At 44.3% G+C, this 27644-nt stretch overlaps 1 protein-coding gene and 1 long non-coding RNA gene across 3 annotated transcripts in view; both read left to right on the top strand.

Annotated features, from left to right (window-relative positions):
• LOC141147507 (uncharacterized) overlaps positions 1–2066 on the top strand; it is a 48813-nt gene extending 46747 nt beyond the window's left edge. The window contains exon 3 of the long non-coding RNA XR_012245058.1: positions 86–2066. This is a non-coding gene — a long non-coding RNA (uncharacterized lncRNA). The remainder of the gene's footprint in view (positions 1–85) is intronic.
• The window catches only part of LOC141148167 (uncharacterized), a 113083-nt gene that overhangs the window by 73122 nt on the left and 12317 nt on the right, over positions 1–27644 (top strand). The window lies entirely within an intron of this gene.

The raw sequence follows: 27644 nt of genomic DNA, 5'->3' as shown, positions 1-27644 counted from the left end.
CATGACGCATCGAAATGTGTAAAGGGGCGGGGCTACATCTTATATTTTCTCTTTGATCCTGATTGTGGTTATCTTTTCCTTTCAGATGCGTATCATCATTGTCGCTATCATTATTGCTGCCATACTCTGGGCGATTCAATGGTTCTACTGCTAACACTGCACTAGGGATGAGCCGAACACCCCCCCTCCCCCCCCCCCCCGGTTCGGTTCGCAGCAGAACAGACCGAACAGGCAAAAAATTCAGCAGAACACACGAACACTGTTAAAGTCTATGGGAGATGAACATGAAAAATCAAAAGTGCTAATTTTAAAGGCTTATATGCAAGTTATTGTCATAAAAAGTGTTTGGGGACCCGGATCCTGCCCCAGGGGACATGGATCAATGCAATTTTTTTTTTTTTAAAACGTCTGTTTTTTCAGGAGCAGTGATTTTATTTATGCTTAAAGTGAAACAATGAAAATGAAATATTCCTTTAAATATCTTGCCTTGGGGGTATGCCTGTAAAGTAGCACGTGTTTCCTGTGTCCCTGCACAAAATGACATTTCTAAAAGAAAAATTGTCATTTAAAACTGATTGCGGCTGTAATGAATTGTTAGGTCTCGGCAATATAGAAAAAACTCACTGAAAAAAAGAGCATGGGTCCCCCCACCCTAGTCCATTACCAGACCCTTTGGGTCTGGTATGAATATTAAGGGGAACCCCAAACCAAAATAAAAAAAATTGCATGGGGGTCCCCCTAAAATCCATACCAGGCCCTTCAGGTCTGATATGGAAATTAAGGGGTAACCTGCGCCAAATTAAAAAAAAATGGCGTAGGGGTCCCCACAAAAGCCATATCAGACCCTTATCCGAGCACGGTTAGTCTTTTTGATCTCTCCATTGATACAGGTACTTTTTTGCCATACGCTATTCAATATTACTTAAAGCATTGAATGTATGTCTATACTTATACTAAGAAACGTTTCTTTTGCTTCTTTACTGATCTCTATTTTAATTTTTAATCCCTTCAATATATTCCCTGCTCAGTATACACTTCTCAAATAAGTATAAATTCCTATCTGCCTCCACTCTAATGACAGACATTGAATTTTCTGTCCATATATATAGCTGTTTTTCTACCTTATCTATTTTGATACCATTGTGACTCTATATCCATACTATTTTTCTATATGGATTACAACAATATTCCTATGCTGGTTTATACATGGCAATACACTTTTTTCATATAAAATATGAAATATATTATATATATATATATATATATATATATATATATATATATCTTTTTACTTTATTTCACATAGAAACATAGATTATTTAACCTCCTTATCAAATTAGCATAAACAAACTTGTATACCATACACCACTCATCAATACCCCTCCTTTCTTTCTTTGCAAACTATATTTGCTGCCCTTCATTTTTCCTTCATTACATTGATTGTATTATTTAGATACAAATAAATATATTAATTTGAATTATATCCTTTATCCCTAACTGTACCACTTATTACTGTTATCTCTACACTCCTTTTTTACTCCCAGGGATTCCTCTCTTGCCACAGTATATTCCTTTGGCCAGATCACTTCGGTGGAGTGCATGAGGGACCTTTCCCTCCCCCATCCCCTGTTCACACTTTTTTCCGCACAAATCATCTGCACATATATCTTTCGAGCCTATGGCTGCTCCATTACCAGTCTAAAATTTGATGCCATTCCAATTGCAAGCTCCTATGGAAATCAACTGATCATTGTCAAACCACTCTATCAATCAACTATATGTAAGTGATAAATATAATGTCTGAATCTAACGACTGTTTCTGAACCTCATGCCTTGGGTCTGCTTCAAACTGATTTTTGTACATTTAACTTCATTTTAGATAAAGTTCTTCTAAATCTCCACATCCCTGAAGAAGGACTAGACACATATATTGAAACGCGTTGGGTGTAAGGAGAATCTGTTATATGCTTTTTTATAGCACTACATATGTTTTGTATGGACTAATTAATGCCTTGTTGCAATTGTTTTTAAAGTGTTTCAATAAAATTTACGCAACTTTTTTTATATATACCTTTGTATATTGCTTTACTACCTCGAGTGCCTTAAAAGTCCACTTAGGGGAACTCTTCTGCATTTCTTGATACCATGATCGGATGTGGAACTCCCCCTTTTCTACATGGGCCGCCTGTCTACCCTTTCTTTGTCTTTCATTTTTATTGTTTCACTTTAAGCATTAAAAAAATCACTGCTCCCGAAAAAACGGCCATTTTTAAAACTCTTTGTTACATTGATCCATGTCCCCTGGGGCAGGACCCGGGTCCCCAAACACTTTTTATGACAATGACTTGCATATAAGCCTTTAAAATTAGCACTTTTGATTTTTCATGTTAATGTCCCATAGACTATAATGTGTTCCGGCGGCTTTCGAATTTGCCGCGAACACCGCATATTGTTCGCTGTTCGGTAAACACCCGATGTTTGAGTCAAACTTACGTTCGACTCGAACATCGGGCTCATCTCTACACTGAACCATTGAAAACAGGACCATTAGCCCCGCCCTCTGAAGAAAAACAGATCCTATACAAACACTAATGGAAAAAAGGAACTTTTTGGGCCATTTTTCTCGTGAGAATAATTTGTTGCATTGGATGACGTGATTGGATGAACGGTCTTCATTGTCAGAGTGGAAAAAGTTTTCATCCATCCAGTACTAAAACAATAAATGAACAGGACTGTCTCTAAGAGTACCTTGAAATTCCCACACGATATGTAGTGATATAGATGTATAATACCAAACTTAGGACGTGGATGAGATGACACACAATGGGGTCCATCTATATACAAATTCATTGTGCAAATGCCTCCCCTGTCCCGAATATTACCTGTCATTTTTGTTATATGAATGAAATTGAATTTTCTATTTTTTTCCTATGATTATCAGCTCCATGTAGCGCCCATAATGTGGTAGTTTCCTGATGGAGGTATTTCAGAAAAATACTGCATTATGGCCACTAGATGGAGCTGACGATTATAGGAAATAAAAAGAAAATGTCATTTCACACATAATACTTACATTATTATTATTATTATTATTATTATTATTATTATTATTATTATTATACAGGATTATATAGTAGCAACAGTTTGCTCAGTGCTTTACAATATAAAGAGAAACAATACAGCAACAATACAATTCAATACAAGAGGGTTAGGAGGACCCTGCTCCTGGGAGCTTACAATCTAATAGGGAGGGGCTGGTGAAACAAAAGGTATAAAATGTGAGGGCAGTGGTGGGCCGTCCGTTAGGGGCGCCGCCCCTCTATCCATGCGTCCGGCCCCCTAATCTGCATGCAGGGAGGTGGTTGCATGGATTCCAATGTTTTTTTTTCTTCTGAAGCACGTGATTAGAGCCAGAGGCTCTAATTGGCTTTAATAAAGGGAGGGCTTGGGGCGCAGTGCCCACCCAGTTGTGTGACAATAGCGAATGAATATTCGCTATTGTGACACTGATTTTCCTTCCAGACATTCAGGAAGTGGGTCTTGAGACCCGTTTCCCGATTGGCCCGAAAGGAGAAGCGATCCTATTGGTCTAGGAGGAGGAAGGAGGAGGAGGAGGGAGGAGATGCACAGCTGTCATGAGGAGACGCAGAAGAATCCGCCGCCCGGAGGGAAGCGCTGCCTACGCCATAGATGGGATAAGTGCGGGGCTGACCGACCAGGGGGGAGTGAGGGTTGCGATTGACCTGACCAACCCACGGGGTGACCCGATCGACCAGGGGGTGGTAGCTGTGGGTGCATTGTTTGCCGCCCCCCCTCCAAGAAAAAAAAAAAAACACCGCCATTGTGTGTGGGATGAACTGATGAGGGAAGTAGAAGATTCAGTTGTTAGCTGAAGGCAGGATAGGCCACCCTGAAGCGATGCGTTTTCATGGATCATCTAAAAGTGGACAGAGTAGGAAATGGCCAGACAGATTGAGGTAGAGAGTTCCAGAGGATGGGAGAGGCTCTGGAGAAGTCCTGGAGATGAGCATAGGAGTCCAGGAGAAAGGATAACTAGAGAGGAGGTCTTGGGAGAAGCGGAGAGGACAGCTTGGGTGATATTTGGAGACAAGATTGGTGATGTAGCTCAGGGCACAGTTGTAAATGTCTTTGTATGTTATTGTTAGTGTTTTGAATTTTATAACTTGGGCAATGGGAAGCCAGTGGAAGAACTAGCAGAGTGGGGTGACAGACACTGAATGGAAACTAGTGGAGGGATTGGGAGAGAGGGGTGGAGGACACTGAGCGGTTGGTAAGGTGGATGAGTCTGGCAGTGGCATTCATGATACAATTTTACTTCCTCCTCTCCTCTACCCTTTTCTGTTGGGGTCCCCCAAGGTTATGTTCTTGGACCTCTCTTATTTTCAATCTACACCTCTAAATAATCTACATAGCTTCACACGGCATTCAATATAATTTCTATGCTGACGACACCCAAATCTTTCTACCCCTCAACTCACTCCATCAGTCTCCTCACACGTCACTAACTTACTAAAAGACATATCTGTCTGGATGTCACACCACTTCCTCAAACTCAACTTATCCAAAACCGAGCTCATATTATTTCCTACTCCTCTTCCCCTGACTTCTCTGTCACCCATCCCCGCATGCCAGGATGCTAGGTGTTATCCTGGACTCTGAACTCTCCTTTCAGCCCCACATCCAATCCCTTTCCAAAGCTTGCCGCCTCAACCTCTGCAACATCTCCAAACTACATCCGTTCGTAACCAATGAAACTACAAGGCTACCGATCCACTCCATGTTTATCTCTCGTCTCGACTACTGCAACTCCCTCCTCATTGGCTTACCCTAAAATAGACTATCCCCCCTTCAGTCCATCATAAATGCTGCTGCCAGACTCATCCACCTTACAAACCGCTCAGCATCTGCTACCCCTCTCTGCCAATCCCTCCATTGGCTGCCACTCACCCAACTAATTAAATTAAAAATGCTAACAATAACTTACAAAGCCATCCACAACTCTGCCCCCAGCTACATCACTAACCTAGTCTCAAAATACCAACCTAATTGTCCTCTTTGTTCCTCCCAAGACCGCCTGTTCTCTAGGTCCCTTGTCACCTAATCCCATATTCACCTCCAGGACTCCTGAACCTCTCCTGTCCTCTGGAATCTTCTACCCCAATCTGTCAGACTATCTCCAAATCTCTCTTTACTTCAGTTCATCCCTTAAAACTTTTCGGAGAAGCCTACTCTGCCTCCACCTAACAACTGTTTTTTTATTTTCTTCATCAGCTAATCCCCCCACAGTTATTACCCTTTGGTATCACTTGACCCTCCCTCCTAGATTGTAAGCTCTAACGAGCAGGGCCCTCTGATTCTTTGTATCAAATTGTATTGTAATTGCATTGTAATTGTAATGTCTGCCCGAATGCTGTAAAGAGCTGCGCAAACTGTTGGTGCTATATACATCCTGTATAATAATAATAATAATGATAGACTGAAGAGGGGATAGCTTGATGGAGAAGTCAGGGGAGGGGATACGGGCAGGAGAAAATATTATGAGCTCAGTTTTAGAAAGATTGAGTTTGAGGAAGAGGTGCGACATCCATGTTGATATGTTAGTAAGTTATTAATCCAAGAGAAGACTTAAGGAGTGAGGTGAGGAGTAGAGACATTTGTGATTTGGGTTTCTTTGTGATGGCTGCACCAAGAGCTATGACTAAGTCTATTGCCGAAACGCGTCAGCATTATTGTTTTATTGTCACTCTGATGTACCTCTAAATGACACTTCAACGATCACAGTCTTGCCGGCTCTTCTTACTATGGCTGTACCAATTGCACAGTGAATTTTTCTAAATAGATTTCAATGTTTACCACAGCAGCCAAGGTCTGAAGATATCATCTGTGGTATAACAGTGTCTCTAATATACAAAAAAAGATGGCTTCTAACCAGGGCTTTTTTCTCCTCGCTTCACCCCTTGTCTCCATCCCCTACCTACCTCCGAGCACAATCTTCTGCATTCAAGAACAATAGATCCCCCCCAGCAACAACATTTTCCCACCAGCGACAATAGATCCCCCAGCAGCAATAGGTCCTCTGCAACAAAATACTACCCCCACAACAATAACCCCTCTCCCCCAGCAACATTATAATACAGTAGCTCTGCCAGTAGCCAGCAACAATAGACCCCTCCCTCAACAGTAGATCCCTCCCAGCAACAAGTGACCCCCCCCCCCCTCAGCAACATAAGATCCCCCAGCAGCCGGGATCAATAGACCCTCCAGCACACCCCATTCACTACTGGAGGTCCCGGAACCACATTCCCCCACATTCCCGCTAAAAAAAAGCCCTGCTTCTAGCCATATCAGTTACATTCAGGGCTCTTTTTCCTCAAAGAATAAGTGCAGGTACTCTCTCCACCCTGATCTACCCCCTTGTCTTCATCTTATATCCACCTCCTAGTACCGCTCCTTTCAGAGAATACAGAGCCAAGTATCATTTTGTAGCGTTACGTTTTTTTTGGAATTGGTTAATGATAATAGACAAAAGGGTTGAAAAGAGTAAAAACTCTTTAAAAAATTGCGGGACTTTGTGGGCATAACACGAGGCAGTAAATTATAAAATATATCACAAAATTGTTTAAAAAACATACAGTAACAAACAGACAACAAACAGACAACACCCTTTACTTGACAAGGTCGGCAGATACCCAATTCAGCAAAACGTGGAGGCATGGATTCTTTCAAAGGCAGATATGGGTTTGTGAATAGCACAGAAAAATAATACATATATTATGTTCACACACACACGTCCCTGTTCTGCCTCTCGTGCTCGCGATCGCTTGCGGCCGGCGGTCATCGCGACCATCGGCCACGAGCATCGGCACCCCCGCAGTGCAGCGGGCGCGTGTGCGCCCCCATCTCCTCCCCTTCTGCCGGGCCAGTGAGAGAGCGCAGCACGCTTCACGCATGCGCAGTAGGGACCCGGCAGTGAAGCCGAAAGTCTACACTGCTGGGTTCCCTCAAACACGATGGTGGCGGCAGCTCCCGACCAACCGATGGTAAACATCAACTGCAGTGCCGACATCGCTGGACTCCAGGACAGGTAAGTGTCCTAATGTTAGAAGTCAGCAGCTACAGTATGTTCATTTTTAAAGGGGCGGGAGAAACTCAGATTTAATGGCACCCCAAACATGGGGGTGATTTTGTGGAGCGACAAATCGCGGTACAATCAAGGCAAAAATCACAGCCACAAATGCTCCTGGCTCTGTGTCAAGATTTAGAATGTGAGCTTCTTTTTGAGCGTTTTTAGAGCAGAGAGAGGCCCATTCAAATGAAAGGTGCTGCTCCAAAAACGCTCAAGTAAAAAAACAAAACAAAAAGCTCAAAAAACAAGCACCTGCCCCACCCTAGTAGATTGCAAACTAATAATTACATGCATTTTGTAATCTGTTGGTGCCACCATTGATTTCAAAATTTGACCAAACAAGCCTTTAATTTCACCTCATGTTGCTACAGAAAATACATTTTGTGGCCAGGAATCTTCCTTTCTTTCCAGGTCACAGCTCATACACATTTCTTTTTCGATTATATTTTTTGCACGATTCACCCATCATTGATTAGAAATTTGTTTGTCTTCCCAAAAATTTCCAACATGCCCGATCACTCGATGGCCACACAAAAATCATCCATTGCTGGCTGCAGCCAACTAATGGTGCGAAATTCAAAAGAGGATTCTTAGTAACGATTTTCGAAAGAAAATTTGGAGGGAGAGGGAGAGGGAGAGGGAGAGGGAGAGGGAGAGGGAGAGGGAGAGAGAGAGAGAGAGAGAGAGAGAGAACATTTTAGCTTTGTTAAACAAAAAAAAATATTTTTTCAGACTGACCACAGAAAAATAGTATTTGCAGCAGTCTTTTTGAAAGCGGAGGCCCGTCCATAAGGGGGCCTAATCTCTATGCGCTTGGCCCTTAATCCCCATGCAGGGGGCAGGGTCGCCACCCCCTAATCTCTATGCACTCAGCCCCTAATCCCCATGCAGGGGGCAGGGGCAACGCCCCCCAATCTCTATGCGCCCGGCCCCTAATCTCCATGCATGGCGCAGGGGCGCCGCCCCCCTAATCTCTATGCGCTTAGCCCCTAATCCCCATGCAGGGGGCAGGGGCGCTGCCCCCTAATCTCTATGCGCCCGGCCCCTAATCTCCATGTAGGGCGCAGGGGCGCCGCCCCCTCATCTCTATGCGCCCGGCCCCTAATCCCCATGCAGGGTGCAGGGGTGCCGCCCCCTAATCTCTATGTGCTCAGCCCCTAATCTCCATGCAGGGTGCAGGGGCACCGCCCCCTAATCTCTATGCACCCAGGCCCCTAATTTCCATGCAGGGCACCGGACGCATAGAGTTCTATTGGGTTTTTTGTTTTTTTTGTGAATCATGTGATTACAGCCAATTAGGGGCTCTAATTGGCTTCAATGCGCCCCAAGCCCAACCCACTTGTGACAATAGAGAATCAACATTCGCATTTGTCTTCCTGCTTCTCCTCCTGGCCAATCAGGACAGGAAGCGGGTCCTGGGACCGGATTGGCCCGGGAGCAGAAGCAACTGGATTGGCCGGGAGGAGAAGCAACCGGATTGGCTGGGAGGAGATGCCGGGCAAGCCGCTGAAGCCGCCCGGGACCTGGATGGGATAAGTGTGGGGCTGGTGAGCGCGGCTGGCAGGGCGGATGGAGCGAATGGAGCACCAGCCGCCACTGCTTTTTGATACACCACTATTTCACAGGGAGAGATCAGGCAGATTTAATGTCCAAAAAATGATTGTCTATTTGTACAGGACACCTTTTAAACCTTTATTGGAAAGGCCACCATTTCTGAGGGAGAGATCAAATACATTGCACCCGGAAAGAAAAAATGTGTGTATTTGTTGGAGATTGAAGATGGGAAAATGATACAGATTTTCACCACAGGGCTTAACCTGTATGGACAGGCAGCAATTTCTGGAAGACTGAGTGGGCATACTGCACCTGGCAATTAAACAATTCATGTCTTTTGTGTTAAATTGTTAATAAAAAAATATGAACCAATTTTCACCACACCTTTGAAGCCTTCATTGGATAGGCCGCAATGTCTGATGGAGAGAGCAGGCACATTATATCTGGAATTAAAAAAATGAGTTCCTTGTTTCAGAGACTGACTGCAGGAAAAGGTTGGATATTTGCACCACAGATATCAAGCCTATATGGGCAGGCTGCAATTTCTGAGCCACTGAGCGTGTTTATTGCATTAAACAGAAATGCACCACAAATGGCAATTTCTGCAAGCAACAATTTTGGCTTCCTTTTTACAGACTGTAAATTTGAAGAAAAATGTGATGGATTAGCTGCTAGGCTTGTAGTCCTTGTTGGACAGGCCACTTTTTCTGAGGAACGTAGACTTCAGCTAAAAATATGCAACTATTTTCTTTTTCTTTTCCAGGTTAGCACCACATCTTTTGAGCCTGGTTGGATAGGCTGCTATATGTGGGCCATAAATCTAGTAGATTGCATCTTTAAAAATGGGGCTATTTCTTCCCAGACAGAAGAGAAAAATAACTAAATAAACTAAATTTGCGTCCTTTTTTTCCCCTCAAATAGAGCTTTCTTTTGATGGTATTTGATTGCCTCTGCGATTTTTATTTTTTGTGATATAAACGGAAAAAGACCAAAATTTTTTTAAAAAAATGATATTTTCTACTTTTTGTTATAAGAAAAATCCAATAAACTCAATTTTAGTCATACATTTAGGCCAAAATGTATTCGGCCACATGTCTTTGGTAAAAAAAATGTCAATAAGCGTATATTTATTGGTTTGCGCAAAAGTTATAGCGTCTACAAACTAGGGTACATTTTCTGGAATTTACACAGCTTTTAGTTTATGACTGCCTATGTCATTTCTTGAGGTGCTAAAATGGCAGGGCAGTACAAACCCCCCCAAATGACCCAATTTTGGAAAGTAGACACGCCAAGGAAATTGCTGAGAGACATGTTCAGCCCATTGAATATTTATTTTTTGTCCCAAGTGATTGAATAATGACAAAAAAAAAAAAAAATTACAAAAAGTTGTCACTAAATGATATATTGCTCACACAGGCCATGGGCATATGTAGAATTGCACCCCAAAATATATTCAGCTGCTTCTCCTGAGTACGGGGATACCACATGTGTGGGACTTTTTGGGAGCCTAGGGAGCCTGAGTACGGGGCCCCGAAAACCAATCACCGCCTTCAGGATTTCTAAGGGCGTAAATTTTTGATTTTACTCCTCACTACCTATCACAGTTTTGAAGGCCATAAAATGCCCAGATGACACAAAACCCCCCCAAATGACCCAATTTTGGAAAGTAGACACCCCAAGCTATTTGCTTTGAGGCATGTTGAGTCCATGGAATATTTTATATTTTGACACAAGTTGCGGGAAAGTGACAATTTTTTTTTTTTTTTGCACAAAGTTGTCACTAAATGATATATTGCTCACACAGGCCATGGGCATATGTGGAATTGCACCCCAAAATACGTTTAGCTGCTTCTCCTGAGTATGGGGATATCACATGTGTGGGACTTTTTGGGAGCCTAGCCGCGTACGGGCCCCCGAAAACCAATCATTGCCTTCAGGATTTCTAAGGGTGTAAATTTTTGATTTCACTCTTCACTGTCTATCACAGTTTCGGAGGCCATGGAATGCCCAGGTGGCACAAAACCCCCCCAAATGACCCCATTTTGGAAAGTAGACACCCCAAGCTATTTGCTGAGAGGCATGTTGAGTATTTTGCAGCTCTCATTTGTTTTTGAAAATGAAGAAAGACAAGAAAAAAATGTTTTTTTTCTTTTTTCAATTTTCAAAACTTTGTGACAAAAAGTGGGGTCTGCAAAATACTCACTATACCTCTCAGCAAATATCTTGGGGTGTCTACTTTCCAAAATGGGGTCATTTGGGGGGGTTTTGTGCCACCTGGGCATTCCATGGCCTCCGAAACTGTGATAGGCAGTGAAGAGTGAAATAAAAAATTTACGCCCTTAGAAAACCTGAAGGCAGTTCTTGGTTTTCGGGGTCACGTACGCGGCTAGGCTCCCAAAAAGTCTCACACATGTGGTATCCCCGTACTCAGGAGAAGCAGCAGAATGTATTTTGGGGTGTAATTTCACATATTCCCATGGCATGTTTGAGCAATATATCATTTAGTGACAACTTTGTGCAAAAAAAAAAAAAAATTGTCTTTTTCTCTTTCTTTGTCTCTTGTGTCACAATATAAAATATTCCATGGACTCGACATGCCTCTCAGCAAATAGCTTGGGGTGTCTACTTTCCAAAATGGGGTCATTTGGGGGGGGGTTTGAACTGTCCTGGCATTTTATGCACAACATTTAGAAGCTTATGTCACACATCACCCACTCTTCTAACTACTTGAAGACAAAGCCCTTTCTGACACTTTTTGTTTACATGAAAAAATTATTTTTTTTTGCAAGAAAATTACTTTGAACCCCCAAACATTATATATTTTTTTAAAGCAAATGTCCTACAGATTAAAATGGTGGGTGTTTCATTTTTTTTTTTTTACACAGTATTTGCGCAGCGATTTTTCAAACACATTTTTTGGGGGAAAAACACACTTTTTTAAATTTTAATGCACTAAAACACACTATATTGCCCAAATGTTTGATGAAATAAAAAAGATGATCTTAGGCCGAGTACATGGATACCAAACATGACATGCTTTAAAATTGCGCACAAACGTGCAGTGGCAATAAAATAAATACATTTTTAAAAGCCTTTAAAAGCCTTTACAGGTTACCACTTTAGATTTACAGAAGTGGTCTATTGCTAAAATTACTGCCCTCGATCAGACATTCGCGGTGATACCTCACATGCATGGTGCAATTGCTGTTTACATTTGACGCCAGACCGACACTTGCGTTCGCCTTAGCGCGAGACCAGGGGGGGACAGGGGTGCTTTTTTTTTTTTTCTTTTCTTTATTATTTTTATGCTTTTTTATCTTAAACTGTTCCTTTCATTTTTTTTTTAAATCATTTTTATTGTTATCTCAGGGAATGTAAATATCCCCTATGATAGCAATAGGTAGTGACAGGTACTCTTTTTTGAAAAAATTAGGGTCTATTAGACCCTAGATCTCTCCTCTGCCCTCAAAGCATCTGACCACACCAAGATCAGTGTGATAAAATGCTTCCCCAATTTCCCAATGACGCTGTTTACATCCAGCGAAATCTAAGTCATAAAATGCTTGTAGCTTTTGGTTTCCTAGGCCATAGAGATGTTTGGAGCCACTCTGGTCTCTGATCAGCTCTATGGTCAGCTGGCTGAATCACCGGCTGCATTCTCAGGTTCCCTGTTGAGACAGGAGAGCCAGAGAAAAACACGGAAGACGGTGGGGGGGGGGGCATTCCCTCCCACTGCTTGTAAAAGCAGTCTAGAGGCTAATTAGCCACTAGGATTGCTTTTACATGAAAGCCGACTGCTGGCTGAAAAGAATGATACCAAGATGATACCTAAACCTGCAGGCATCATTCTGGTATAACCACTCAAAGTCATGAATGGTGTACCTGAAGACAAAAAAATGGTTAACAATAAAGCACAGTAAACGGTAAAGTATAAAAAATTGCATACCTGAAAAGCAAACATGATAAAACATAATAACAATAAAACATTGCAGAATAGAATACAGTAAAAAAGAGCAGAACAATAGAGAGAGAATAGAGAGAGAGAGAACAATAAAACGACAACTATTATTTTTTATTGTATATTTTTTTTTGTGTTTTTTTTTTTACACTGTTTTTGTAACTGTAACTTTTATAACTGTAACCGGTTCCAGGTTCGGGTCTCTCAAAATGCGATGGCATCTTGGGAGACCCTGTGAAAGTGTGCCTAGTCTGTGCAATGCTGTACCCTACGCTAATACTCAACTAGTGAATGGTAGCGTTCAAAACATTCACCAATGCAAAGACCAGGATTGTCAGGACAGGAGGGATAATAATAGAGGGTGTCACGCCTATATCCGTGCTTGCTGCAGACACAACATCTTTTTTGGGGGGTTCGTTGGATAGGGGTACTCGGGAGGACATAAAGAAAATGCCTCTCATGCAGCCGACTGCATTTGGTTGGGGATGTGAATGGGGGAAGTACGGGCGCTGCAGAAGTGATGGGTTCCCAATTAGGATTGGCGAATGCAGCAGGAAGGGCACTATGGGCACGACGGGCCTGTGTTTGTCTTCTTCTTGGTGGCAGCAGGACACTACTTGTGCTTGCCACCTCACCAGCTTGAACTGCACTTATGGGACTCGCCACGTCACCAAGTGTTACTGCAGTGCTGGTTTGACTACGACGGGGGTGTACTAGGCCACTGGTGCTTGCCAGTTCACCAAACACTACCATAAAAACTGTTAGCGATCGCAGGGATCAGGCCTGACTCTGCGAACGCTGCAGTTATGCGTTTAGTGTTAAGTAAGTGACAGTGATCGATCGATACTGCACTTGAGTGGGCTGGGCTGGGCCAGGCGGAGGGGCAAAACGCAGGTGCTAGCAGGTATCTGGGCTGATCCCACTAACACTGCGTTTTTGGGAACCCTAAACTGCTGGGGACGCTAGTATAGATCTGATCAGACCAGATATTGATCCGTACAGATACTATACCACTAAGGGAGGCGTATGCTGCATGCGTGGGTGTTAGCGGTACTGGCGCTAATCTGACGCTGCCTGGGGCGACGCATATCACCACCGGGCGATCAGGGGGCTAAACCTTTATTCGGTAATAAACGGCGGGTGCCCTGACACTATAAAAAATAAACGAACTAACCAGAGTCACCCGTAACAGTTATACGGTGATCAGTGGTGAAAGGGTTAACTAGGGGGCAATCAAGGGGTTAAAAAATGTATTAGATAGTATATGGGGGTCCCTGACGCTATAAAACGCTGACGGCGAACCTAAAAATTTACGTCCCTAACTAGCGTCACCAGCGACACTAATACAGCGATCAGAAAAATGATCGCTTAGCGACACTGGCGACAGGGGGTGATCAAGGGGTTAAAACTTTATTAGGGGGGTACCCTAGACCTACAGGGGGCTAATACTAACTGCCCTACCACAGTAACTGTCACAAACTGACACAATGCAGTAATCAGAAAAAAAAAAAACAGCTTGGTGTCAGTGTGATGGGGGGGGGGGGGGGTGATCGGGGGGGGGGGGTCGGGGGGTAAAGGAGGGTGTTATGTGTGCCTGGCATGTTCTACTGTATGTGTGTGTTTGTGTAACTCACAGTGAAGTCTTCTCTCCTCGGCGCCGGAACGGAAACTGCCGAGCCGAGGAGAGATGACGCCACATCCCCTGCCTGTGTGTACTACACACAGGCAGGGGACGATTCTCATTGGCTGGGAGCGATTGCGAGGGGGGGGGCACGATCGGATGGCCTCCCCCTCATTACTGAACGCTCCCAGACCAAAGGCGACCGCCTCGGACCCCCCGCCCGCGGGAAGGCAATCACGTACCAGGTACGTGATTTTGCCTGCCCGTGCCATTCTGCTGACGTATATCAGCGTGAGGCAGTCGTCAAGTGGTTAATCAGAGAGGCAGCACAGAAACCTAAGGTAACCCTGGAGGAGCTGCAGAGTTCCACAGCAGAGACTGGAGTATCTGTACATAGGACGACAATAAGCCGTACGCTCCATAGAGTTGGGCTTTATGGCAAAGTGGCCAGAAGATAGACATTACTTTCAGCAAAAAACAAAATGGCACGTATTGAGTATGCGAAAAGACATGTGGGAGACTCCCAAAATGTATGGAGGAAGGTGCTCTGGTCTGATGAGACTAAAATTGAACTATTTGCCCATCAAAGAAAATTCTATGTCTGGCGCAAACCCAACACATCACATCACCCAAAGAACACCATCCCCACCGTGAAACATGGTGGTGGCAGCATCATGCTGTGGGGATGTTTTGCAGCAGTCAGGACTGGGAAACTGGTCAGAGTTGAGGGAAAGATGGATGGTGCTAAATACAGGGATATTCTTGAGCAAAACCTGTAGCACTCTGTGTGTGATTTGAGGCTAGGACGGAGGTTCACCTTCCAGCAGGACAATGACCCCAAACACACTGCTAAAGCAACACTTGAGTGGTTTAAGGGGAAACATGTAAATGTGTTGGAATGGCCTAGTCAAAGCCCAGACCTCAATCCAATAGAAAACCTGTGGTCAGACTTAAAGATTGCTGTTCACAAACGCAAACCATCCAACTTGAAGGAGCTGGAGCAGTTTTGCAAGGAGAAATGGGCAAAAATCCCAGTGGTAAGATGAGGCAAGATCATAGAGACTTATCCAAAGCGACTTGGAGCTGTGATTGCCGCAAAAGGTGGCTCTACAAAGTACTGACTTTAGGGGGGTGAATAGTTATGCACATTGACTTTTTCTGTTCTTTTGTCCTATTTGTTGTTTGCTTCACAATGAAAAAAAAAATCTTCAAAGTTGTGAGCATGTTCTGTACAATTAAATGATGCAAATCCTCAAACAATCCATGTTAATTCCAGGTTGTGAGGCAACAAAACACGAAAAATGCCAAGGTGGTGAATACTTTTGCAAGGCGCTGCACATGGAATGACCACAGAGAGCTTTATCTGTCAGCATATTGTATATAATTAAAACTATTGATACATTTATATAAAAACCAGCGCTAGTGTGGAGTGCTTTCCCTTTCGTTATGAACAATGTTCATTGTTTGCTGTTCAGGAGGACAAAGTCCAATGTCAATAAAATTATATTACACATAGAAGACAGAACTGGGAGCAGTCAGCAGCAACTCCTCCGTCCGATGATCGGAAACATTTTATATTTATTGATAAAAAAAGATTTTTCATAAACGACAAATACTGGAAACGTAACCAGAAGAGCAATACACATCCAAGTAAGTGTGTGATATATAATACTTCTATAGAGAAACGATTTACATCTACTATAAAGTCTTCATTCCTGTGGTATATTGTGTTTTCTGTGTTATATCTCAGATATACTTTATAATTGATGATGATAACTTTTTTTTTTGCTTTCCTTCTCCCCCCCCCCTCATCTCTCTCCTCCCCCTCTTTATCCCCCTATTCTCTCTTGACTCCTCTCTAATCCTTTACCTCTCCCCATCTCTCTACCTCTTCTTTTTCTCACCCCCTCCTTCTCCCCTCCTCCTCTCCTCCTCTCCCCCTCCTTTCCTTCCTCCCCCCTCTCTTCTCCTTTTTTTTTCTGCCCCTCCTTCTCTCCCCTCTCTCCCCTCCTTCTCCCCTCCTCCTTTGCCCTCTTTCCCCACTTCTCTCTCTCCCCCCTTTCTCTCTCTCCTTCCTTCTCCCCTCCTCCTTTTCTCTCTCCCTCCTCCTTTCTTTTCCGCCCCTTCTTCTCACCCCTCTCGCCCCCTCCTTCTCCCCTCCTTCTTTCCTGTCTCCCCCCCTCTCCTCCCCCTATTGCCCTCTCCCCCTGCTTCTCTCTCTCACCCCTTCTTCCCCCCCCCCTTCTCTCTCCCCTCCTTCTTTCCTTTCTCCTCTCCCCCCTATCTATCCCCTCCTCCGTTCCTCTCCCTCTTCTCCTTTCTCGTGCCCACCTCTCCATCTGCCCCCCTCCTCCTCCTTTCCCCCTATTTTTCCCCTATTCTCCCCCCTCTTCTCCTCTCTTTTCCCCATCTACCTGTCTCCCTACCCCCCTCCCTTCTCTCCCCCTCCTTTTCATTTGTCACTCTCCCCTCTCTCTTTCTCTATTTTTTTCTCCTTTCTTTCCCTCATCTGTCTCTCTTCACCTATCCTTCTTCTCTGTCTCCCTCTCTCACTGTGTCCCGCCTCTATCCCCCTCCTCTCTCTCTCCACCTTTCTTTTCCACCCATCCTTCTCCCCCTCTCTCTCTCCTTCCTTCTCCCCTCCTCTTTTCCTCTCTCCTCTCACCCTATCGCTCCCCTCCCCTCCTCCTTCCCTCTCTCTGTTCTCTTTTCTCTTCCCCACCTTTCCTCCTTCCTCCCTCCTCCTTTTCTCCTTTGTTTTCCCCTATTCTCCTCTCTTTTCCCCATCTACTATGTCTCCCTACCCCATTTTCTCCTCTCCTCCTTTTTCTCTCCCCCCTCCTCCTCCTCCTTTTTTACTTTCCCCTCTCTCTTTTTCTTTTTTTTCCTCCTTTCTTTCCCTCATCTGTCTCTCTTCTCCCATCCTTCCTCTCTGTCTCGCTCTCTCACTGTGTCTCCCTCTCTCGTTGTGTCTCTCTCCCCCCTCCTATCCCTTCTCTCTCTCCCCCGCCTTCTCTGTCTTATTACCTCCATCCCCTCTGTTTTTGAATGTTGAAGTTGTCATTTTCCCCAGGTAGTAACTGAGGTTTATAATCTCCATAATCTTGTACCAGATTTCCAGAGAGAAGGAGACAATTGAGGATGGGAGAAGAAGAAGTTGTGTCATATATGGGCCCGGCTCCACCTTGGGAGAGTCTGTTCTCAGAGAGGACTCATGTTTGCTGGAGGAAGTAATGTGATCAGCAAAATGAAAGCTACACAACTTCCTCTTATGTAAATAGCAGACATTAGTCTGTAGTGTACAGAGAAAAAATAAAAATAATTGACCATAGTCTCTGCATTCAAAGAGGTTAGAGCCCATCCTCCACAAATATTGGGGCCATTTTAGAGGTGAAGCTAATTACCATGGATTGCGGGAGGAAGCTGTAGGAAACTCCTATAAACTGAAGCATATACAAGGGGGTGCTGATAAGTATTGAGCCTTATCCAGAAAAAATTGAGCTAGGAAGGTGTAAATTGCAGGGTGTACTGGCCAATTTGTCTATATTCAATATTTTCAGGCACAGAGACAGAAACAGGCCTTCCACTGGGTTTCTGACTTTCAGCACCAAAATGGCCAGTTTTAAAATTGACAACCAACTGTTGCATATGAAGGGCCACTGTCACCCAAAGTTTGTGACATTTCATCATGGATCTGCTTTGCACCTTTTCCTTGAAGAAACAGGAACTTGATTATGGCCCTATGCTCTTCCACGTTGAATTTTTTATGGTGGCGCTGCCATGTTCAATTTGGACCTGGAAAAGAAAGATAAGTTAAAATCATAGTTGATTTTTGCACAATTGTATACAAATAAATTGGCCAGTGCACCCTACATTTTATAACTTCCTAGCTCAATTTTTTCTGGGTAAGGCACAATACTTATCAGCACACACTCATACTATTTGGGCAACAGTTTGAGGACCCCTGGCTATCACATCTATATGAGCTTGTTGGGCATCCCATTCCAAAACCATGGCCATTAATATGGAGTTGCAGCACAACCACCACCACCTTTATTTCTATTAAATCCTCCACATTTCTGGGCGGGCGTTCCATGATTTCTAAGACTTCAGACTGTAAGCTTACTGTGGCTGAGTGCGGGGTGTACCAAGATGGCCGTCATGGTACGTCACTTCCGTTACAAGTTTTGACGGGTCGCCTTATCTGACGGAACACCTGCATTGTTATCATGTTACAAAGCCTCCACCATTTTAATCATACAGTTTAATGGCCATTAATATGGAGTTGAATCACAACTACCACCACCTTTAGTTCTATTAAATCCTCCACTTTTCTGGGTGGGCTTTCCATGATTTCTATGATTTTGGAGTGTATCTGTTGGTATTTGTGCCTGCTCATGTCTTTATGGAGCTTGCCTTTGTACACAGGGGCACAGTTATGCTGGAACAGAAAAGAGCCTTCACTAAACTAATACTGCAGGGTTGAAAGCAAAATAGACTACCATGTCTTTGTATACTGCATCAATAGAAGTCATCTCCATTGGAAGCACCTGAATCATTTGGAGGGGGTGCTAGATACTTTTGGCCATATAGTAGAAATGAAGGTCAGGTGCCCAGAAACTTTTTGCCATAATGGTAATTCTTGCTGGGAATGCTAGGAGAACCCTTGGCGTTGCAAAGTCCCAGAACTAACCAATAAGCTATCATGTTTACTTGTTTTTAATTTTGTTTCTCATTTGTATAATGTCCTCTAAGTGACCGATCACACATATTCCAGTGATGACGATCATATTCTAATGGAAACTTTGCGATTGTGTTTCATTTTAGAAACTCGTCCTCTGGTGAAAATGGTTTTTACAAAGCATGTTGTAGGTATATTCACCCGAGAGCATCCAGATCTGTACCAGTGGCTGGTCCGTTTTCTTCTCCTCATTTCTGTAGTGAAAGATGTCCACCTGGTCGTTATCACCAACAACTTCTTTGAGTTTCAGCAAGAGGTGTTCAAATGTAGCTTTGCCATCCTCTACCACTCCAAGAGAAGAGGAAGACTCAACGTCACAGACGTCACAAGCTCTCTGTACGACAGGGAGCTCCAACATCTCAATGAAACTTTTGGTGAGCTACTAATCTATATAGTCCAATAAATTATAGACACATTGATGTAGCAACATTAATCCACCTATAAACACTATATTGTTTACAACTATGACATTGAATCCTTATGGATAGCAAATTTATTCACTACAGCTGGCATTAGCATCAGATTAGGTGGATCTATGCATGTAGATGTTTTCCACGAATTACTCACTTATCTGGACAAATTTATATGCTGAACTAGTACAGGGGTCTTTTGTAATGGCATACTTAGTATATTTGACAGCTGGGGTGGATACATTTTTAGCACTTCCTGTATGCAACATAATTATTTTTTAGCAATACGAATCATAGAATTAAAAGAATAATAGTTGTGGCCAGTTGTTGGAGAAAGGTTTTCGTATAATGATATTTGGCAGGAAACAAACCCATTTACATTGGTGGTCAGTGGAGAAGTGTGCCCTACATTGGTGGTCAGCAGAAGTAGGGTCCCCTTACATTGATGGTTAGTGGGGATGAACCCTCTTACATTTGTGGTTGGTGGAGAATGGCTCTCTTATAGAGGCAGAGAAGGGCTTCCTTACAATAATCGTAAGAGACCATGCTGGTCAATGGGTAAAGACCCCATACATTGGTGATCAGTGAGAGAATGGCCTCCTTACATTGGTGGATAGTGGTATAATGCCCCCTTGCATTGGTAGTCTATTGTGTAATGCTCTCTTACATTGGTGATCAGTGGTGTAATGCCCTCTTACTTCCATGGTCAGTGGAGAATGGACCCCATACATTCTTGATCAGTGGAGTAGGGCCACCTTACATTAGTGCAGTGCCCGCTTACAATGGAGAACAGTGTATAGTCCCACCTTACATTGATGTCCAGTAAAGAATTGTTCTCTTGCATTGATGGTTAGTGGAGTAAGAGCCTCCTAAGTTTATATATTATTCAGTGGAAGAAGGGCTTCCTTCCATTAAGCTCCCCTTACATTGTTGCTTGGTGGGATGGGTCAGTGGAAAAGTATCATCTTAGTTTGGTGACCAGTGGGAGGAATTCAAACACTTAAAAATATAATTTGTGTTGTTTAAGAACCTCAGAGGAAGGCAAAGTCTCTACGGCATCTTTTCAATTTCCTGGCTTTGATTTCAGTGACAGAACTATGCAGAAACTGTTGGGCAGGAGATCAATTAATCCAAGCTTGCCTGCTGAAAAACAGTGCAGTGCCCCCCCCCCAGGTACAGTACACTGGCTGTACCCATGGATGAATATACCCACCACTCTTTGGTATGTCTCTAGTGTAGTTTACTAGAGAAAGAGAAATGTATAGAAAGTGCACATTTCAAAAGGTGGTTGGTCATTGGAGAAGTGCCCCTTTACATTTGTAGTCAGTGGAAGAAGGGCCCCCTTACATTGATGGTCAGTGCAGAAGGACCCTTCTACATCAGCAGAAGAAGAACCCCCTTACATTATTAGTCAGAGATGAGTTACTTCTAATAATCACATGGTGGTCAGTTAATCCTAATGCCGAATTGGCAAGCCTTTTGTTGACATAAAATGACTCTGTATTCACTAGTAAATGCAACCAGTAAATGCTTGTAGGACTTATAGCCTGTACCTTAGCAGTACCCTGAATTCCTCCTGAAATATAGAGCATGTCCTGTGCTTAGGCACTCCAGTTCTGTAGCCTCATATCTGCAGTGTCAGAACATTAGGGGTCACTGATGGCACCTTCCACCCGGAGCTCATCCCCGGACCGCCACCCTGCAGGTTAGTACCGGGACCCGGTCCCTCCCGACCCTCCCAGGCCTGCACCGGCCTACCTCCAGGTAGGACCCACCATCCCACAGACCCCCCTCTGTTCACGGTCCCGAACCCCCCCGGGGGCACCACCGCAGCCGCCGTCCAATCACCACGCTTCTCTAGTCTCTAGACTCGGGGGACAGACCACGGCAGCACCTCATACCCCTCCTACACCCATCCAGCGGGCCCCCGTGCCCTGTTTACCTGGAACACCCCCTCCTCGATACTGGACCTCACTGCAGGGGCACAGGTTAACACCGGAGACCAGGATATCCATGGCTCTGGCCTGACCAGCGTCCTTCATAGATCCTCCTAAATGCAACCGCAGCACCAGTGTAATCAGTAAGTAGCGGCATCCCCCTACCCATTTGCCCCCCTCTTCCTCTGGACCTTCCTGTACAGGTAAGCCCACCGGGTACCCTAGCAGTTGATCCAGGGTCCTCGAGTCCGATCGCCCGTCGGGGGGTCAGGAAGGAATTTTTTCCTCTGCTGTAGCTATTGGCCAGCCAAGATATGGGTTTTTCGCCTTCTGGATCAACAGGAGGGAGGTAGGTAGCCCCTCAATCACCTCCAGAACTTCCGCACCATCATTTAGCCCGTCAACTACACTTCCAGTAGCAGAGGCAGCCATCTGATCCCTCCATCCCCCAGCAAACTCATCATCCTCCTTCAGCAACTTGTCTTTACCACCATGTGCAATTTCAAATACACAGCGGACGCCCTCCACAGGCTAAGAAACACCGCCTCAACTTTACTAACCGCCACTCAAAAAAGACTAAAAAAAGAAAAATACTAAAGGACCAAACCACAATCAACCATCAAATACAGGGAGACACCAATCCAACCACAACAACTAGCATGCGCCCTGATCAACACCAGATCTGCAGTCAAGCACAGACTGGAAATCCATGACTTCATCACCGAAAACAACATAGATTGCCTCTTCATTACAGAAAGCTGGCTAACATCCGACTGCAATACCATCCTAACTGAACTGGTGCCTGAGAACTACAGCATCCTAACTGAGCATAGAATAGGAAAAAAAGGAGGAGGCCTAGCAGTGATCTTCAAATCACACCTTGTGTTCACCAAACCAACTTTACAGAACTCAGTGCCTTTCATGGAGATACTCTCCATGCGTCTTCAAACAACACCCCAAGACACCATTCACATACTACTATGCTACAGACCACCAGGACCAAAGACCAATCTCCCTACACCACTCACTGAATTCATTTCAATGCACACCCTAAAAACCAAAAACTTTCTGGTACTTGAGGACTTTAACCTCTGGGCAAACTCTACCCAAGACCCTATCGCGACCACCTGCATTAACCAACTGGAAGAATTAGGTCTTCAACAGCTGATAAATGCTCCCACGCACGGTTCAGGACACACTCTAGACCTCATCTTCAAACAGAATATGGACATAAACATATTCGACAACACACCACTACCATGGATGGACCACCACGCTATTAAGTTTAAAATCACCACCAACACCACCCTCCAAAAAACAGAAACATGTAACAACAACACATTGGAACAGATCTCAGAAGAAACTACACTCTGAACTCTTCAAAACCACATTATCAAACAAAATACCATTGTTAAACTTAAACCTCTCAACGGAACAAACACTCAACTGCCTAAACAATGCACTACTACAAACAGCAGACTTAGTGGCGCCAAAACGCAGAACACTAATCCGCAAAAAAAACTTAAGATGGTTTAATGGCACCCTCACCCTACTCAAGCATGAAGGTAGAAGAGTTGAAAGAGCATGGAGAAGAAATCCTACCAAGGAAAACCATACAAACTACAAAGTACTCACTGTGAAATACCACAAAGCAATCTTTGAAGCCAAAAAAAGAACATTTCTCGAACACCATCTCAACTGCCTTAAACCAGCCACGGGAACTTTTCAAAATAGTCGCCAGTCAATGAACCCTACCCACAGCAAACGATACTCAAGAATTCTGCAATGAGTTATCAAATGTCTTCATCGACAAAATTGACAACATTCGGAAATCAATTCAACAGAAAAAAACAACCCACCTCACTCAACCAAAGCAAGAAGAGGATATCGACACGAACATCACACAACCACCAGATTTCTCTTTGACCCCAATCACCACTGACACGACTAGAAACATTATGAGAAGCCTTCGAGACAGCACATCACCAAATTACATCATTCCCACAAAACTCCTGAAAGAATGTTCCGACATCTTGGCCCCTACTATAACACACCTCATAAATCAGTTGTTCAAAGAAGGGATTGTGCCAACCACCCTCAAGCAAGCTATCATCAAACCCCTACTAAAGAAACCCAATCTCGACCCTAAGGACCCTAACTACCACAGACCGATAACAAGCCTCAACACCATCTCCAAGAATATGCAGAAAGCGGTAGTACAACAGCTACAACGCCACCTGGACACACACCAACTCCTGGACCCTCTGCAATCAGGCTTCCGCCCAGGCCATGGCACAGAAACAGCACTTCTCAAAATATGGGATGATGCCCTTGAAGCAGCAGATGACGGAGAATCATGTCTCCTGGTACTATTAGACCTCGGTGCAGCATTTGATACAGTGGACCACAATACTCTACCTGTCCGCCTCACTGAAGTAGCAGGAGTCACAGATTCTAGTCTAAAATGGTTTGCACCCTTCTTAGGGAATTGCTCTCAGACAGTGAAACTGGGAGCATTCACCTCTGAAACCCGCACAATCTCCTGTGGAATCCCTCAGAGTTCACCCTTGTCACCAGTCCTATTCAACATCTACATCTGCCCACTCCTCAAAATCATCAAAAAATCAGACCTCTGCTTCCACTCATACGCTGATGACACCCACCTGTACTTTCGCATCACTGGACAAAAAGACCACCATCAGCAATTAGAGAAATGCCTCACTTTGATAGATGACTGGATGACCATTAGCTCCCTCAAACTCAACGGTTCAAAAACAGAACTTCTTCTCCTACACGCTAACCAAAATTCAAAAACCAAGACTCCGTGGACACCTTCCACCATCTTTGGACAAACCATCTCTCCAAGCACCAAAGCCAAAAGCCTCGGAGTTATCTTTGACTCAGAAATGACAATGGATGCACAAATAGGATCAGTAGTTAGCGGATCTCACCATCTCCTCCGCCTGCTACATAGACTCATCCCCTTCATCCCAGAAGAGGACAAAGCAGCAGTAGTTGGAACAATAATTAATTCCCGACTCGACTACGCAAACTCGCTCTACATAGGATTACCCCAATATCAGCTTGCGCGCCTACAGGTCATTCAAAACGCGGCGGCAAGACTGTTAACAGGAAAAAAACCCTGGGAGTCCATTTCCCCATCCCTAAGGAACCTACATTGGCTAACCGTAAAGAATCGGATCACATTCAAGACCCTCTGCCTCACCCACAAAATGCATACAAGGAAACGCTCCTCAATATCTTCGAGAGAAAATAAAACACTACACACCCAATTGCAATCTTCGATCATCTAACCAAAACCTCCTCCTCGTTCCCAAATACCGCTACAAAACAAAGGGAGAATGAAGATTTGCAGTCCAAGGACCTCAGCTATGGAATGCTCTTCCGACCCACATCCGCGTGGAAGAAAACCATCTGGCTTTCAGGAAAAAAACTCAAGACCTTCCTCTTCTAGAAGCTGACAACACTAAACGCATTTAGCGCCTTGAGGCGATTCAGTTTTCATTTGCAGCGCTTTACAAATCATTCATTCATTCATTCATAGCAGCCACCCCAGCACCCCCTAATTACTTACCTGAGCCCCATCTCTCTCCAGTGAGGTCCATTAATGTCTAAGCCGTCCAAGACACTCCTCCTGATTGGCTGAGACACAGCAGCAGCGCCATTGGCTCCCGGGGCTGTCAATTAAAGTCAGTCAGCCAATAAGGGGAGAGAGGGGACGAGGGTCAGGTTGTCTGTAAGGATGCACGGAGCTGTGACTTGGCTCTGGTGCCCTCATAGGAAGCTGCTGACTGTGGGGGAACGCAATAGGGGCCAGGACCAGCAAAGAGGGACCCGAGAAGAGGAGGATCAGGGCTGCTCTGTTTGTTATTTAAAAACAAAACAAAAAAAAAAACAAGACTTTACAATCACTTTAAGGCAATTCCGACTTAGAGATGAGCCATGACACTGTGTGCAGTAGTAAAAGTACAGAGTTCCTCTGAAAGCGCTGTCCCATTTAACTACACACTGTAACTTGATGCAGGTTTCATTAGGTGGGAAGCTGCTGAGCCCACGACCTCTCCACCAGTCCAGTGTACTTCTGTTATCTCACTCCCAATAACAAAATGGTGTCCTGCTGTGCACCTAGCGTGGACCTCATGCATGCACTTGGTAACTCCTTCCATCCCATATCGACAGTATGTGAGCAAGTCATGGATCTCTGTAATGTGGGTTCAGTTCCAGTTGCTAGTGGAAACCGAATGCTAGGGAGGGAGCCAGAACATCAACACCCTCTCTACCAGAGGACCCGTCACCTTTACCAGGTACCAGGTTTTGTGACTTGAACTAATGCTTGGTTACCCATAGCAACTTACACCTATGTGTGTGATTATATGTCAATATTACATTGAATAACCCTGTATGTTGTGGTCGTTTAGGTGCCTATCTAATAGTTTTTTGAAATTATCTATGCTCCCCGCCAGTGTTGCCAATCTACCAGATTGAAATTTACTGACACGACACCCAAAATTTACTGGAACAGTCACGTTTTTACTGACATATTTAAAAGTTACACAATGACAGTTTTAAGTGCAAATTTCAGTATTTAGGCTACAAACAAGTACAATATGCAATTAGCAAAGTGATCTAAGGTAGATAGTAAGGCAAAAAACATATTACTTATTTTATTTTCAATATAGTAAATAAGTAGCTCAAGAACAGAAATCGGAGGGCAAGAAATTAGAATGGACGGCACACACACATGCAATTGACTCTCACAGTGACACTGACAGCAGTGTGCAGCAGCAGAGATGATGATGGCACCCCACCAACATGACACCTCCCCTCCTGAGTCACAGTGACCCTCTCTCTCCATGCCAGGTGGTCCCTTCAGCCTTCCTCCCATTCCACAGACCTGCACATGAGGCTCCGGCTGCTCCATTCCCTTGTACCATGACTTCACGCGACACACTGCCGCCACAGTCCGAACACACTGTAGCAGGCACTCGGTTGGTCTCGGCCAAACGTTACAGCCATATTTTTTATTGGCAACCTTTTTCTTTCACTGGCATTTATTGGCAGGAGAAAAGTGCCCATTTTTTACAGGCTGCCAGTAAAAATACTGGCGGTTGACCACACTGCTCCCCGCTGAGACCACCGCCTGTGGAAGAGAATTCCACATTCTTACCACGCTTACCGTAAAGAACCCTCTACGTAGTTTCCTGTAAAATCACTTTTCCTCTAATTTTAGTGAATGTCCGCGAGTCTTTTTAAATGCCCTTTCGCGGAAAAGTTTTCTCCCTATTGTGGGGTCACCAGTACGGTGTTTGTACATTGAAATCATATCCCCTCTCAAGCATCTCCTCTCCAGAGAGAATAAGTTCAGTGCTTGTAGTCTTTCCCCATAGCTGAGGTCCTCCAGACCCTTTATTAGCTTTGTTGCCCTTCTTTGTACTCGCTCTATTTCCAGTACATCCTTCCTGAGGACTGGTGCCCAGAACTGGACAGCATACTCCAGGTGCGGCTGGACCAGAGTCTTGTAGAGTGGGAGAATTGCAGTTTTATCTCTGAAGTTAATTGCCTTTTTAATGTGTGTCAATATTCTTTTGGCTTTGCTATTTGTATCAGTAGAGTTCCGTACCCTACATGTGCCTTACTGACGTTCTTTTAATACATCTTTTAATACATCCCAACACGCACCCCTTTGAATAACTTCAGACTAGGCTCAGAACAGTTGATGCAATTTTACTAAAATTCTTTTTAGTACAGTCCAATTTGATCAATGATATTTTAATGTCCCTAACTACCTCTACCTGGCTGCCCAGGCATACCTCAGAAAGGTAGCAGTTCATCTTGGCGTTCTCCAGGTCTTGATTGTTTACCGGAACCCCGATGCCTGCGACAGACTGCAAGGCAGCCCCTCTCCACAGCAGCTACGGCATGTCCTTTCAGATGTAGCCTGTCCAAACCACCAAAAAATCCCTCAAACCCAGCCTTCCCCCATATTTCTACTACTGGCCTGGTTACACACAGTAACTCTTTCCTCCCTCAGCCTAGGTCAGCCAGTAACTGAACAAACATTTATGTGGGAACTCTGCCTACAACGAGGCATCTCTGTCATTGGGGCAATGAGGACATGGCTAAGATGGCTGCCCTCACACAGAGCCGCCATGCAGAACAAAGCATGGCTAGTCAATAATATCTAAAAAAATCAGCTGAAGGAAGACTAATGACAATACAGGTGACTCGTTCTTTGCCCTCTACTGCCTTTTATAG

Source organism: Aquarana catesbeiana, linkage group LG06 (assembly GCF_042186555.1).
Source record: "Aquarana catesbeiana isolate 2022-GZ linkage group LG06, ASM4218655v1, whole genome shotgun sequence".
In the NCBI taxonomy this organism is placed as follows: domain Eukaryota; kingdom Metazoa; phylum Chordata; class Amphibia; order Anura; family Ranidae; genus Aquarana; species Aquarana catesbeiana.
The sequence above is the reverse complement of the archived record's forward strand: the minus strand, read 5'-3'. Positions and strand labels throughout refer to the sequence as shown.